The sequence below is a fragment of the Hydractinia symbiolongicarpus genome, chromosome 11 (assembly GCF_029227915.1).
Source record: "Hydractinia symbiolongicarpus strain clone_291-10 chromosome 11, HSymV2.1, whole genome shotgun sequence".
NCBI lineage: Eukaryota > Metazoa > Cnidaria > Hydrozoa > Anthoathecata > Hydractiniidae > Hydractinia > Hydractinia symbiolongicarpus.
Window position 1 is genome coordinate 19411189 of NC_079885.1, and position 12155 is coordinate 19423343.

Here is a 12155-nt window from a genome sequence, read left to right on the forward strand (position 1 = left end):
TGCTTTAATAACTTTGAGATCATCATATTGGCCAATGGCGGTAATCTGACTTTTAACTCGGCATTTAAGACATGTGAGAAACATTATCTCAAAAAACTTGCGCTAAAAGAAGGTACGTGCAACTGTTAAAATAGCATTTCAATCGCTAAAATAACATTAGCATGAACCGTGTGGTCTAGTGGTTAGGATCCGGCGCTCTCACCGCCGTGGCTGGAGTTCGATTCCCCGCACTGGAGAATACGGTTTCACAACATTTCCTATTGTCGAATCTGGCCATTGAAACTTTAAAATAATGTGGTTGTGTTAAGTCATTGATGGATTTGGTCCATCTAACAGAAAATGAACAATGCAGAAAGTCAGCGCGTCCACTAACTTTTTCCGCATGATTAAAAAACAAGTACAAATATTCAATTGCATAATAAAGGTTGAGGAAGACTTAGAAAATACTTTGCCTCGAAGTGTTTGAAAATTTTCGAGAGACATTCTTTCTCCAAAACTTTACTAACATCCCGATATGTAACTTGGTGCTTTAATAATTTTGAGATCAGCATATTGGATAATGGCGGTGTTTCTGACTTTCAACTCGGCATTTACGACATGTGAGAAACATTATCTGAAAAAGCTTGCGCTGAAAGACCGTACGTATAACTGTTTAAATAGCATATCAATCGCGAAAATAACATCAACATATCCCGTGTGGTCTAGTGGTTAGGATCCGGCGCTCTCAACGCCGTGGCCGGGTTCGATTCCCCGCACGGGATAATGCGATTATACAACATTTCCTATTGTCGAATATGGCCATTGAAACTTTAAAATAATGTGGTTGTGTTCCGTCATTGATGGGTTTGGTCCATCTAACAGAAAATGAATAATGCAGAACCTCAGCGTTTCCACCAACTTTTTCCTATGTTTAAGAAACAAGTACAAATTTTTAATTGAATAATAAAGGTTGAGGAAGATTTAGAATATTCTTTGCGTCGATGTGTTTGAAGGTTTTCGAGAGACATTTCTTCACCAATATTTTACTAACAGCCCGATATGCAACTTGGTGCTTTAATAACTTTGAGATCATCATATTGGCCAATGACGGTGTTTCTGCCATTTAAGTCGGCATTTAAGACATGTGAGAAACATTATCTTAAAAAACTTGCGCTAAAAGAAGAAGGTACGTGCAACTGTTAAAATAGCATTTCAATCGCTAAAATAACATTAGCATGAACCGTGTGGTCTAGTGGTTAGGATCCGGCGCTCTCACCGCCGTGGCTGGAGTTCGATTCCCCGCACTGGAGAATACGCTTTCACAACATTTCCTATTGTCGAATCTGGCCATTGAAACTTTAAAATAATGTGATTGTGTTAAGTCATTGATGGATTTGGTCCATCTAACAGAAAATGAACAATGCAGAAAGTCAGCGCGTCCACTAACTTTTTCCGCATGATTAAAAAACAAGTACAAATATTCAATTGCATAATAAAGGTTGAGGAAGACTTAGAAAATACTTTGCCTCGAAGCGTTTGAAAGTTTTCGAGAGACATTCTTTCTCCGAAACTTTACTAACATCCCGATATGTAACTTGGTGCTTTAATAACTTTGAGATCATCATATTGGCCAATGGCGGTGTATCTGACTTTTAACTCGGCATTTAAGACATGTAAGAAACATTATCTCAAAAAACTTGCGCTGAAAGGACGTACGTACGACTGTTTAAATGGTATTTCAATCTCGAAAATAATATCAGCATGCATATCCAGTGTGGTCTGGTGGTTAGGACCCGGCGCTCTCACCGCCGTGGCCGGGGTTCGATTCCCCGCACGGGCGAATGCGATTTTACAACATTTCCTATTGTCGCATCCTGCCTTTGCCACTTTAAAATAATGGGGTTGTGTTAAGTCATTGATGGATTTGGTCCAACTAACAGAAAATGAACAGTGCACAAACTCAGCAATTCCCCTAGCTTTTTCCATGTGTTTAAGAAACAAGTACAAATTTTTAATTGCATAATAAAGGTTGAGGAAGACTTAGAAAATACTTTGCCTCAAAGTGTTTGAAAGTTTTCGAGAGACATTCTTTTTCCAAAACTTTACTAACATCCCGATATGTAACTTGGTGCTTTAATAACTTTGAGATCATCATATTGGCCAATGGCAGTGTTTCTGACTTTTAACTCGCCATTTAAGACATGTAAGAAACATTATCTCAAAAAACTTGCGCTGAAAGGACGTACGTACAACTGTTACAATAGCTTTTCAATGGCAAAAATAATAGCATCATGCATATCCCGTGTGGTCTAGTGGTTAGGATCCGGCGCTCTCACCGCCGTGCCCGGGGTTCGATTCCCCGCAGGGGAAAATGCGATTTTACAACATTTCCTATTGTCGAATCTGGCCATTGAAGCTTTAAAATAATGTGGTTGTGTAAAGTCATTGATGGATTTGGTCCAACTAACAGAAAATGAACAATCCACAAACTCAGCATTTCCACTAGCTTTTTCCATGTGTTTAAGAAACCAATACAAATTTTCAATTGCATAATAAAAGTTGAGGAAGCTTTAGAAAATGCTTTGGGTCGAATTATTCGAAGGTTTTCGAGAGACATTCTTTCTCATATATTTTACTAACAGCCCGATATGTAACTTGGTGCTTTAATAACTTTGAGATCATCATATTGGCCAATGGCGGTAATATGACTTTTAAACAGGCATTTAAGACATGTGAGAAACATTATCTCAAAAAACTTGCGCTGAAAGAACGCACGTATAACTGTTTAAATAGCATTTCAATCTCGAAAATAATATCAGCATGCATATCCCGTGTGGTCTGGTGGTTAGGATCCAGCGCTCTCACCGCCGTGGCCGGGGTGCGATTCCCTGCACGGGCGAATGCGATTTTACAACATTTCCTATTGTCGCATCCTGCCTTTGCCACTTTAAAATAATGTGGTTGTGTTAAGTCATTGATGGATTTGGTCCAACTAACAGAAAATGAACAATCCACAAACTCAGCATTTCCACTAGCTTTTTCCATGTGTTTAAGAAACCAATACAAATTTTCAATTGCATAATAAAAGTTGAGGAAGCTTTAGAAAATGCTTTGGGTCGAATTATTCGAAGGTTTTTAAGAGACATTCTTTCTCCAATATTTTACTAACAGCCCGATATGTAACTTGGTGCTTTAATAACTTTGAGATCATCATATTGGCCAATGGCGGTAATCTGACTTTTAAACCGGCATTTAAGACATGTGAGAAACATTATCTCAAAAAACTTGCGCAGAAAGAACGCACGTATAACTGTTTAAATAGCATTTCAATCTCGAAAATAATATCAGCATGCATATCCCGTGTGGTCTGGTGGTTAGGATCCGGCGCTCTCACCGCCGTGGTCGGGTTCGATTCCCTGCACAGGAAAATGCGATTTTACAACATTTCCTATTGTCACATCCTGCCTTTGCCACTTTAAAATAATGTGGTTGTGTTAAGTCATTGATGGATTTGGTCCATCTAACAGAAAATGAACAATGCAGAAAGTCAGCGCGTCCACTAACTTTTTCCGCATGATTAAAAAACAAGTACAAATATTCAATTGCATAATAAAGGTTGAGGAAGACTTAGAAAATACTTTGCCTCGAAGTGTTTGAAAGTTTTCGAGAGACATTCTTTCTCCAAAACATTTCACTAACATCCCGATATGTAACTTGGTGCTTTAATAACTTTGAGATCATCATATTGGCCAATGGCGGTGTTTCTGACTTTTAACTCGGCATTTAAGACATGTAAGAAACATTATCTCAAAAGACTTGGGCTGAAAGGACGTACGTACAACTGTTACAATAGCTTTTCAATGGCGAAAATAATCGCATCATGCATATCCCGTGTGGTCTAGTGGTTAGGATCCGGCGCTCTCACCGCCGTGGCCGGGGTTCGATTCCCCGCACGGGAGAATGCGATTTTACAACATTTCCTATTGTAGAATCTGGCCATTAAAGCCTTAAAATAATGTGGTTGTGTTAAGTCGTTCATGGATTTGGTCCAACTAACAGAAAATGAACAATGCACCAACTTAGCATTTCCACTAGCTTCTTCCATGTGTTTAAGAAACCAATACAAATTTTCAATTGCATAATAAAGGTTGAGGAAGACTTAGAAATTACTTTGCCTCGAAGTGTTTGAAAGTTTTCGAGAGACATTCTTTCTCCAAAACTTTACTAACATCCCGATATGTAACTTGGTGCTTTAATAACTTTGAGATCAGCATATTGGATAATGGCGGTGTTTCTGACTTTCAACTCGGCATTTAAGACATGTGAGAAACATTATCTGAAAAAGCTTGCGCTGAAAGACCGTACGTATAACTGTTTAAATAGCATATCAATCGCGAAAATAACATCAACATGTCCCGTGTGGTCTAGTGGTTAGGATCCGGCGCTCTCAACGCCGTGGCCGGGTTCGATTCCCCGCACCGGAGAATACGATTTTACAACATTTCCTATTCTCGAATTTTGCCATAGAAACTTTACAATAATGTGGTTGTGTTAAGTCATTGATGGGTTTGGTCCATCTAACAGAAAATGAATAATGCAGTACCTCAGCGTTTCCATTAACTTTTTCCGTATGTTTAAGAAACAAGTACAAAATTTCAATTACATAATAAAGGTTGAGGAAGATTTAGAAAATTTTTTGCGTCGAAGTGTTTGAAGGTTTTCGAGAGACATTCTTCCTCCAATATTTTACTAACAGCCCGCTAGGTAACTTGGTGCTTTAATAACTTTGAGATCATCATATTGGCCAATGACGGTGTTTCTGCCATTTAATTCGGCATTTAAGACATGTGAGAAACATTATCTCAAAAAACTTGCGCTAAAAGTATGTACGTGCAACTGTTAAAATAGCATTTCAATCGCTAAAATAACATTAGCATGAACCGTGTGGTCTGGTGGTTAGGATCCCGTGCTCTCACCGCCGTGGTCGGGGTTCGAATCCCTGCACGAGAGAATGCGATTTTACAACATTTCCTATTGTCGCATCCTGCCTTTGCCACTTTAAAATAATGTGGTTGTGTTAAGTCATTGATGGATTTGGTCCAACTAACAGAAAATGAACAATGCACAAACTTATCATTTCCACTAGCATTTTCCATGCGTTTAAGGAGCAAGTACAAATTTTCAATTGCATAATAAAGGTTGAGGAAGACTTAGAATATGCTTTGGGTCGAATTGTTTGAAGGTTTTCGAGAGACATTCTTCCTCCAAAACTTTACTAACATCCCGATATGTAACTTGGTGCTTTAATAACTTTGAGATCAGCATATTGGCCAATGGCGGTGTTTCTGACTTTTACCTTGGCATTTAAGACATGTGAGAAATATTATCTGAAAAACTTTGCGCCGAAAGAACGTACGTATAACTGTTTAAATAGCATTTCAATCGCTAAAATAACATCAGCATATCCTGTGTGGTCTAGTGGTTAGGATCCGGCGCTCTTACCGCCGTGGCGGGAGTTCGATTCCCCGCACTGGAGAATACGGTTTCACAACATTTCCTATTGTCGAATCTGGCCATTGAAACTTTAAAATAATGTGGTTGTGTTAAGTCATTGATGGATTTGGTCCATCTAACAGAAAATGAACAATGCAGAAAGTCAGCGCGTCCACTAACTTTTTCCGCATGATTAAAAAACAAGTACAAATATTCAATTGCATAATAAAGGTTGAGGAAGACTTAGAAAATACTTTGCCTCGAAGTGTTTGAAAGTTTTCGAGAGACATTCTTTCTCCAAAACTTTACTAACATCCCGATATGTAACTTGGTGCTTTAATAACTTTGAGATCATCATATTGGCCAATGGCGGTGTTTCGGACTTTTAACTCGGCATTTAAGACATGTGAGAAACATTATCTCAAAAAACTTGCGCTGAAAGGACGTACGTACAACTGTTAAAAGAGCATTTCAATGGCGAAAATAATAGCAACATGCATATCCCGTGTGGTCTAGTGGTTAGGATCCGGCGCTCTCACCGCCGTGGCCGGGTTTCGATTCCCCGCACGGGAGAATGCGATTTTGCAACATTTCCTATTGTCGAATCTGGCCATTAAAGCCTTAAGATAATGTGGTTGTGTTAAGTCATTCATGGATTTGGTCCAACTAACAGAAAATGAACAATGCACAAACTTAGCATTTCCACTAGCTTTTTCCATGTGTTTAAGAAACCAATACAAATTTTCAATTGCATAATAAAAGATGAGGAAGCTTTAGAATATGCTTTGAGTCGAATTGTTTGAAGGTTTTCGAGAGACATTCTTTCTCCAAAACTTTACTAACATCCCGATATGTAACTTGGTGCTTTAATAACTTTGAGATCATCATATTGGCCAATGGCGGTGTTTCGGACTTTTAACTCGGCATTTAAGACATGTAAGAAACATTATCTCAAAAAACTTGCCCTGAAAGGACGTACGTACAACTGTTAAAATAGCATTTCAATGGCGAAAATAATAGCAACATGCATATCCCGTGTGGTCTAGTGGTTAGGATCCGGCGCTCTCACCGCCGTGGCCGGGGTTCGATTCCCCGCACGGGCGAATGCGATTTTACAACATTTCCTATTGTCGCATCCTGCCTTTGCCACTTTAAAATAATGTGGTTGTGTTAAGTCATTGATGGATTTGGTCCAACTAACAGAAAATGAACAGTGCACAAACTCAGCAATTCCCCTAGCATTTTCCATGTGTTTAAGAAACAAGTACAAATTTTCAATTGCATCATAAAGGTTCAGGAAGACTTAGAAAATACTTTGCCTCAAAGTGTTTGAAAGTTTTCGAGAGACATTCTTTCTCCAAAACTTTACTAACATCCCGATATGTAACTTGGTGCTTTAATAACTTTGAGATCATCATATTGGCCAATGGCAGTGTTTCTGACTTTTAACTCGGCATTTAAGACATGTAACAAACATTATCTCAAAAAACTTGCGCTGAAAGGACGTACGTACAACTGTAACAATAACATTTCAATGGCGAAAATAATAGCATCATGCATATCCCGTGTGGTCTAGTGGTTAGAATCCGGCGCTCTCACCGCCCCGGCCGGGGTTCGATTCCCCGCACGGAAAATGCGATTTTACAACATTTCCTATTGTCGAATCTGGCCATTGAAGCTTTAAAATAATGTGGTTGTGTTAAGTCATTGATGGATTTGGTCCAACTAACAGAAAATGAACAATGCAGAAAGTCAGCGCGTACACTAACTTTTTCCGCATGATTAAAAAACAAGTACAAATATTCAATTCCATAATAAAAGTTGAGGAAACTTTAGAAAATTCTTTGGGTCGAATTATTTGAAGGTTTTCGAGAGACATTCTTTCTCCAATATTTTACTAACAGCCCGATATGTAACTTGGTGCTTTAATAACTTTGAGATCATCATATTGGCCAATGGCGGTAATCTGACTTTTAACTCGGCATTTAAGACATGTGAGAAACATTATCTCAAAAAACTTGTGCTGAAAGAACGTACGTAAAACTGTTTAAATAGCATTTCAATCTCGAAAATAATATCAGCATGCATATCCCGTGTGGTCTGGTGGTTAGGATCCGGCGCTCTCACCGCCGTGGCCGGGGTTCGATTCCCTGCACGGGAGAATGCGATTTTACAACATTTCCTTTTGTCGCATCCTGCCTTTGCCACTTTAAAATAATGTGGTTGTGTTAAGTCATTGATGGATTTGGTCCAACTAACAGAAAATGAACAGTGCACAAACTCAGCAATTCCCCTAGCTTTTTCCATGTGTTTAAGAAACAAGTACAAATTTTCAATTGCATAATAAAGGTTGAGGAAGACTTAGAAAATACTTTGCCTCGAAGTGTTTGAAAGTTTTCGAGAGACATTCTTTCTCCAAAACTTTACTAACATCCCTATATGTAACTTGGTGCTTTAATAACTTTGAGATCATCATATTGGCCAATGGCAGTGTTTCTGACTTTTAACTCGGCATTTAAGACATGTAAGAAACATTATCTCAAAAAACTTGCGCTGAAACGACGTACGTACAACTGTTAAAATAGCATTTTAATGGCGAAAATAATTGCATCATGCATATCCCGTGTGGTCTAGTGGTTAGGATCCGGCGCTCTCTCCGCCGTGGCCGGGGTTCGATTCCCTGCACGGGAGAATGCGATTTTACAACATTTCCTATTGTCGAATCTGGCCATTGAAGCTTTAAAAAAATGTGGTTGTGTTTAGTCATTGATGGATTTGGTCCAACTAACAGAAAATGAACAATGGACAAACTCAGCAGTTCCACTAGCTTTTTCCATGTGTTTAAGAAACCAATACAAATTTTCAATTGCATAATAAAAGTTGAGGAAGCTTTAGAAAATGCTTTGGGTCGAATTATTTGAAGGTTTTCGAGAGACATTCTTTCTCCAAAACTTTACTAACATCCTGATATGTAACTTGGTGCTTTAATAACTTTGAGATCATCATATTGGATAATGGCAGTAATCTGACTTTTAAACCGGCATTTAAGACATGTGAGAAACATTATCTCAAAAAACTTGCGCTGAAAGAACGCACGTATAACTGTTTAAATAGCATTTCAATCTCGAAAATAATATCAGCATCCATATCCCGTGTGGTCTGGTGGTTAGGATCCGGCGCTCTCACCGCCGTGGTCGGGGTTCGATTCCCTGCACGGGAGAATGCGATTTTACAACATTTCCTATTGTCACATCCTGCCTTTGCCACTTTAAAATAATGTGGTTGTGTTAAGTCATTGATGGATTTGGTCCAACTAACAGAAAATGAACAGTGCACAAACTCAGAAATTCCACTAGCTTTTTCCATGTGTTTAAGAAACAAGTACAAATTTTTAATTGAATAATAAAGGTTGAGGAAGATTTAGAATATTCTTTGCGTCGAAGTGTTTGAAGGTTTTCGAGAGACATTCCTTCACCAATATTTACTAACAGCCCGATATGCAACTTGGTGCTTTAATAACTTTGAGATCATCATATTGGCCAATGACGGTGTTTCTGCCATTTAATTCGGCATTTAAGACATGTGAGAAACATTATCTCAAAAAACTTGCGCTAAAAGAAGGTACGTGCAACTGTTAAAATGGCATTTCAATCGCTAAAATAACATTAGCATGAACCGTGTGGTCTAGTGGTTAGGATCCGGCGCTCTCACCGCCGTGGCTGGAGTTCGATTCCCCGCACGGGAAAATGCGATTTTACAACATTTCCTATTGTCGAATCTGGCCATTGAAGCTTTAAAATAATGTGGTTGTGTTAAGTCATTGATGGATTTGGTCCAACTAACAGAAAATGAACAATGCAGAAAGTCAGCGCGTACACTAACTTTTTCCGCATGATTAAAAAACAAGTACAAATATTCAATTGCATAATAAAAGTTGAGGAAGCTTTAGAAAATTCTTTGCGTCGAATTATTTGAAGGTTTTCGAGAGACATTCTTTCTCCAATATTTTACTAACAGCCCGATATGTAACTTGGTGCTTTAATAACTTTGAGATCATCATATTGGCCAATGGCGGTAATCTGACTTTTAACTCGGCATTTAAGACATGTGAGAAACATTATCTCAAAAAACTTGCGCTGAAAGAACGTACGTAAAACTGTTTAAATAGCATTTCAATCTCGAAAATAATATCAGCATGCATATCCCGTGTGGTCTGGTGGTTAGGATCCGGCGCTCTCACCGCCGTGGTCGGGGTTCGATTCCCCGCACGGGAAAATGCGATTTTACACTATTTCCTATTGTCGAATCTGGCCATTGAAGCTTTAAAAAAATGTGGTTGCGTTAAGTCATTGATGTATTTGGTCCAACTAACAGAAAATGAACAATGCACAAACTCAGCATTTCCACTAGCTTTTTCCATGTGTTTAAGAAACCAATACAAATTTTCAATTGCATAATAAAAGTTGAGGAAGCTTTAGAAAATGCTTTGGGTCAAATTATTTGAAGGTTTTCGAGAGACATTCTTTCTCCAATATTTTACTAACAGCCCGATATGTAACTTGGTGCTTTAATAACTTTGAGATCATCATAGTGGCCAATGACGGTGTTTCTGCCATTTAATTCGGCTTTTAAGACATGTGAGAAACATTATCTCAAAAAACTTGCGCTAAAAGAAGGTACGTGCAACTGTTAAAATAGCATTTCAATCGCTAAAATAACATTAGCATGAACCGTGTGGTCTAGTGGTTAGGATCCGGCGCTCTCACCGCCGTGGCTGGAGTTCGATTCCCCGCACTGGAGAATACGGTTTCACAACATTTCCTATTGTCGAATCTGGCCATTGAAACTTTAAAATAATGTGGTTGTGTTAAGTCATTGATGGATTTGGTCCATCTAACAGAAAATGAACAATGCAGAAAGTCAGCGCGTCCACTAACTTTTTCCGCATGATTAAAAAACAAGTACAAATATTCAATTGCATAATAAAGGTTGAGGAAGACTTAGAAAATACTTTGCCTCGAAGTGTTTGAAAGTTTTCGAGAGACATTCTTTCTCCAAAACTTTACTAACATCCCGATATGTAACTTGGTGCTTTAATAACTTTGAGATCAGCATATTGGATAATGGCGGTGTTTCTGACTTTCAACTCGGCATTTACGACATGTGAGAAACATTATCTGAAAAAGCTTGCGCTGAAAGACCGTACGTATAACTGTTTAAATAGCATATCAATCGCGAAAATAACATCAACATATCCCGTGTGGTCTAGTGGTTAGGATCCGGCGCTCTCAACGCCGTGGCCGGGTTCGATTCCCCGCACGGGAGAATGCGATTATACAACATTTCCTATTGTCGAATATGGCCATTGAAACTTTAAAATAATGTGGTTGTGTTCCGTCATTGATGGGTTTGGTCCATCTAACAGAAAATGAATAATGCAGAACCTCAGCGTTTCCACCAACTTTTTCGTATGTTTAAGAAACAAGTACAAATTTTTAATTGAATAATAAAGGTTGAGGAAGATTTAGAATATTCTTTGCGTCGATGTGTTTGAAGGATTTCGAGAGACATTTCTTCACCAATATTTTACTAACAGCCCGATATGCAACTTGGTGCTTTAATAACTTTGAGGTCATCATATTGGCCAATGACGGTGTTTCTGCCATTTAAGTCGGCATTTAAGACATGTGAGAAACATTATCTCAAAAAACTTGCGCTAAAAGAAGAAGGTACATGCAACTGTTAAAATAGCATTTCAATCGCTAAAATAACATTAGCATGAACCGTGTGGTCTAGTGGTTAGGATCCGGCGCTCTCACCGCCGTGGCTGGAGTTCGATTCCCCGCACTGGAGAATACGCTTTCACAACATTTCCTATTGTCGAATCTGGCCATTGAAACTTTAAAATAATGTGATTGTGTTAAGTCATTGATGGATTTGGTCCATCTAACAGAAAATGAACAATGCAGAAAGTCAGCGCGTCCACTAACTTTTTCCGCATGATTAAAAAACAAGTACAAATATTCAATTGCATAATAAAGGTTGAGGAAGACTTAGAAAATACTTTGCCTCGAAGTGTTTGAAAGTTTTCGAGAGACATTCTTTCTCCAAAACTTTACTAACATCCCGATATGTAACTTGGTGCTTTAATAACTTTGAGATCATCATATTGGCCAATGGCGGTGTATCTGACTTTTAACTCAGCATTTAAGACATGTAAGAAACATTATCTCAAAAAACTTGCGCTGAAAGGACGTACGTACGACTGTTTAAATGGTATTTCAATCTCGAAAATAATATCAGCATGCATATCCAGTGTGGTCTGGTGGTTAGGACCCGGCGCTCTCACCGCCGTGGCCGGGGTTCGATTCCCCGCACGGGCGAATGCGATTTTACAACATTTCCTATTGTCGCATCCTGCCTTTGCCACTTTAAAATAATGGGGTTGTGTTAAGTCATTGATGGATTTGGTCCAACTAACAGAAAATGAACAGTGCACAAACTCAGCAATTCCCCTAGCTTTTTCCATGTGTTTAAGAAACAAGTACAAATTTTTAATTGCATAATAAAGGTTGAGGAAGACTTAGAAAATACTTTGCCTCAAAGTGTTTGAAAGTTTTCGAGAGACATTCTTTCTCCAAAACTTTACTAACATACCGATATGTAACTTGGTGCTTTAATAA

The 12155-nt window shown here is 38.6% G+C and overlaps 10 non-coding genes across 10 annotated transcripts; all 10 read left to right on the forward strand.

The window, feature by feature from the left end:
* The first annotated feature begins 690 nt into the window (after positions 1–690).
* Trnae-cuc (transfer RNA glutamic acid (anticodon CUC)) lies at positions 691–761 on the forward strand. Its single transcript has one exon. It is a non-coding gene; the product is annotated as a tRNA-Glu (tRNA).
* Positions 762–2277: 1516 nt separating this feature from the next.
* Trnae-cuc (transfer RNA glutamic acid (anticodon CUC)) lies at positions 2278–2349 on the forward strand. Its single transcript has one exon. It is a non-coding gene; the product is annotated as a tRNA-Glu (tRNA).
* Positions 2350–3866: 1517 nt separating this feature from the next.
* Positions 3867–3938, forward strand: Trnae-cuc (transfer RNA glutamic acid (anticodon CUC)). The gene has a single exon. It is a non-coding gene; the product is annotated as a tRNA-Glu (tRNA).
* Positions 3939–5973: 2035 nt separating this feature from the next.
* Trnae-cuc (transfer RNA glutamic acid (anticodon CUC)) lies at positions 5974–6045 on the forward strand. Its single transcript has one exon. It is a non-coding gene; the product is annotated as a tRNA-Glu (tRNA).
* Positions 6046–6503: 458 nt separating this feature from the next.
* Trnae-cuc (transfer RNA glutamic acid (anticodon CUC)) lies at positions 6504–6575 on the forward strand. Its single transcript has one exon. It is a non-coding gene; the product is annotated as a tRNA-Glu (tRNA).
* A 986-nt stretch (positions 6576–7561) lies between these two features.
* On the forward strand, positions 7562–7633 carry Trnae-cuc (transfer RNA glutamic acid (anticodon CUC)). Its single transcript has one exon. It is a non-coding gene; the product is annotated as a tRNA-Glu (tRNA).
* Positions 7634–8091: 458 nt separating this feature from the next.
* Trnae-cuc (transfer RNA glutamic acid (anticodon CUC)) lies at positions 8092–8163 on the forward strand. The gene has a single exon. It is a non-coding gene; the product is annotated as a tRNA-Glu (tRNA).
* Positions 8164–8620: 457 nt separating this feature from the next.
* Positions 8621–8692, forward strand: Trnae-cuc (transfer RNA glutamic acid (anticodon CUC)). Its single transcript has one exon. It is a non-coding gene; the product is annotated as a tRNA-Glu (tRNA).
* A 982-nt stretch (positions 8693–9674) lies between these two features.
* On the forward strand, positions 9675–9746 carry Trnae-cuc (transfer RNA glutamic acid (anticodon CUC)). The gene has a single exon. It is a non-coding gene; the product is annotated as a tRNA-Glu (tRNA).
* A 980-nt stretch (positions 9747–10726) lies between these two features.
* On the forward strand, positions 10727–10797 carry Trnae-cuc (transfer RNA glutamic acid (anticodon CUC)). The gene has a single exon. It is a non-coding gene; the product is annotated as a tRNA-Glu (tRNA).
* The last annotated feature ends 1358 nt before the right edge of the window (positions 10798–12155 follow it).